This window comes from Giraffa tippelskirchi, chromosome 4 (assembly GCF_054371585.1).
Source record: "Giraffa tippelskirchi isolate mGirTip1 chromosome 4, T2T-mGirTip1v1.2.pri, whole genome shotgun sequence".
Taxonomy (NCBI): Eukaryota; Metazoa; Chordata; class Mammalia; order Artiodactyla; family Giraffidae; genus Giraffa; species Giraffa tippelskirchi.
Genome location: NC_137278.1, coordinates 157,388,220 through 157,391,621, shown reverse-complemented (window position 1 = coordinate 157,391,621; position 3,402 = coordinate 157,388,220). Strand labels below are relative to the sequence as shown.

The 3,402-nt window shown below is 41.4% G+C and overlaps 1 non-coding gene across 1 annotated transcript; it reads right to left on the bottom strand.

The window, feature by feature from the left end:
• Nucleotides 1-2,234: 2,234 nt before the first annotated feature.
• TRNAW-CCA (transfer RNA tryptophan (anticodon CCA)) lies at nucleotides 2,235-2,306 on the bottom strand. The gene has a single exon. It is a non-coding gene; the product is annotated as a tRNA-Trp (tRNA).
• Nucleotides 2,307-3,402: the final 1,096 nt, after the last annotated feature.

The following is a 3,402-nucleotide window of genomic DNA, read 5'->3' as shown; positions in this document are numbered from 1 at the left end:
TGCGGGTCCACATGCATCCACACACATTGAAACATTTTTTATCTGCGCAGAGGACAACAAAGGGTCAGCTTTGGCTGGGAGAGTTTCTGCTATTGAACAGGTGGTGCCTATGCCCCTTCGGTCAGTCTGCTTTAGCGAATGTCTTCTTATCTATGGTTATCACAGTGTCCCATGTATAATCACTCTCACTTCTGAACAGCAGAAAACATACATTCATGTTTTTCAGGCACAGAATACCAATATATTTGCTCAGCTTCCACTTGGGCAGTGATGTTTAATCTCTGTGTTTAAAATGTCTAGGTATATTCCTTTCAGTTGTAATACTACTGATATACATTCTAAATTCAGACCATCAGTGTCCTGAAATTAGGACCTGATTATTTATGGGAATAGAATGGGAATTTGATCAAAGCAATATACTGTACATTCAATACAGAGGAAAGCAGGAAAATTGGGGACAAATAAAACCATAATTTAAAAACAGATAGGAAAAAATTTGAATAACAGCATCATTTTTCATAACTGCCCTAGGTAATATGTAATATATGTTTCTCTAAACCTTCATTTGTATGAAAACCCAAAAGAGTAGTGGATAATACCATAGAAACAAGCCAGTTTTGGATAAAAAATCAGAATCCTTCACTGGATTTAGAGTTGAGCTACCGGGAACATCACTCGTCAGTATTTATTGTTGTTGTTTTGTCTGGTCCGACTCTTTGTGACCCCATGGACTGCAACATGCCAGGCTTCCCTTTCCTTCACCATCTCTTGGATGATTATTTAATACATCATTATTAGGGTGTATCAGAGGTGAGTAAGTATGGGAGGGTACTCCACTTAAGCTCTTGAATGACAGCATCCTATGTTTAGCACTAAAATATATTAATTTTTTCATTTTTATTTTTTAGCACTTTCCACTGGAGAAATATTTTCTTTCATCAAAAAGTGTGAAACACACTAACCTTAATCCTATTACCATGGTAGTCGGGAAAAATCGAGTAGTGCCCAGGAGATAAACAGTAATTTTGTTGATTGAATATTGTTGATTGAACACAGGATATATACTTTAATGATCCTACTGCCCATTTCTCTTTTTAATTTTTTATTTATTTAATTTTGGCTGTGCTGAGTCCTTGTTGCTGCATGGGCAATTCTCTAGTTGTGGCAGCCGGGCTTAATCTCCAGTTGTGTGCGGGTTTCTCATTGCAGTGACTTCTCTTGTGGCAGACCACGGGCTCCAGGGCATGTGGGCTTCAGAATTTGTGGCGTGTGGGCTCAGTAGTTGTGGCTCCACAACAATAGTTGTGGTGTCAGGCTTAGTTGCTCTGCAGAAAGTGGGATCTTCCTGAAACAGAGATCGAACCTGTGTCTCCTTTGTTGGCAAGCAAACTCTTCACCACAGAGTCACTAGGGAAGCCCCATACTTCTCTTTTGCTTGAACATATATAAAAACACAGAAGAGGTCCATGTATTTCTTGGTTGGGATCCTGTAAGTACTTTATGCCACTTGTCTAACAGTATTCCTTAGTGTTAGGCTTTGAAAGACTTCCTTCACTTCCCTGTTCCTCAAGGTGTAGATAATTGGATTCAGAGGAGGCGAACCACTGTGTACATGAGTGCAGTTGCCGTGTCTGTTTCTGGAGTGTGTGCAGCCTTTGGTAGAAGCTAAGTGAACAAGACAGTGCCGTAAAAGAGAGAAACAACCAGGATATGAGAAGAGCAAGTGGAGAAAGCTTTGCTTCTGCCAGTGGCTGAAGGGATTCTCAAGATTGTCACCATAATGCGCACATAGGAGCACAGAATGAGGAGATGGGCTAAGAATAAAAAGCACAGAGAGAGCAGACATCACAATCACACTGTGGGAGATATCAACACGAGACAGTTTTAGTACAGGCATGATGTCACAAAAAAAGTGCTGGATACTTCCTGTTCCACAGAAGGGCAGGGTGAAGATCCATGTGATCTGGACTGACTCCACCACCATTCTGGTGGTCCAAGATGGTTCTGCCAGTTTCAAACACACACGAGGGTCCATCAGGAGAGAGTAAAGCAGAGGATGGCAAATAGCTACAAAGCGGTCATAAGCCATGGCTGCTGTGTGCTTGTATGCTTAGTCACTCAGCTGTGTCCAACTCTTGCGACCCCATAGACTGTAGCCTTCCAGGCTCCTCTGTCCATGGGATTCTCTAGGTAAGAATACTGGAGTGGGTTGCCATTTCCTTCTGCAAGGTATCTTCCCGACCCAGGAATCGAACCTGGGTCTCCTGCATTGGAGGCAGACTCTTTACCGACTGAGCTACAAGGGAAGCCCATGGCTGCTAGCAGGCAGCATTCTGGCAGTCCCAAGATGCTAAATACATACATCTGAGCTGCACAGCGCCCCACGTTTATGGTCTTGCTCTCCACAAGCAAGTGCACCAGCATCTGAGGCACCACACTGGTGACATAGCACTTCTCCAGAAAGATGAGGTTAACCAGGAAGAAATACATGGGAGTGTGCAAGGAAGGGGTGCCCCAGATCAAGCCAATGATGAGAAGGTTTCCTCCCACAGTAAACATGTAAATGGTTAAGAACACAACGAAGAGCACAGGTTGTAACTGTGCTAGAGAAGAAAATCCCACAAATGTGAAGTGGATGCACAGGGACTGGTTTCCACTCATTATAGGCTCAGAGCTAGACATCTGTGGAGAGAGCAGAGAGGGTAGAAGTGATACCTAAAGGAATCCATCCACCTAGCATAGGTCTCTATGGAACTTTCTAGGGTCAGTGATCTGACATGAGAACCTTTTGCTGAAAGTTTTGAAATGATTACCCAGTAAAATGAATGCAGCATTTCTTCCTGATTTTGAGTTCTGGATTTTCACAGAAATTTAGAGAAAACATGGCCTTAAATTACATCATATGATGTTTCGTTTTTACCTTGTTGTTATTCTAATCATATACACAGGCTGTTAGATGAGTAGAGCTTTCTAAATTAAAGGAGTCATATAAAAGCTAATTGTAGGGAGGAGTACAATGTAAGATGCTATATTCTGTTCTTCTGAATTCCACATTTTGCATTAAATCCACAAGTAAGCATTTCAGAGGGAGTATACTTACAGCCACCTAGCTATACTCTTATTAATACATACTTTTATTTATTTTGATTTGAATATAATAGGACCATAATTGGACAGCTAAAATCCATGGAAACCAAAACTAACAGAATGTCCTTTCTGTAACCTCAATGTAATTTTATAGGAAATTTGAATGAGAGAACATACCAAGAACCACAAGGCAAATTTTCTCTTCTTTGTTGTCCTTCTAGGCTTCTGACAGTTCCACATTATAACATGGTGATAGGCTAGGCAGTATTTCTACTCTAACTAGAGACTGTAGCGATTACATCCAGTGCACAGTTT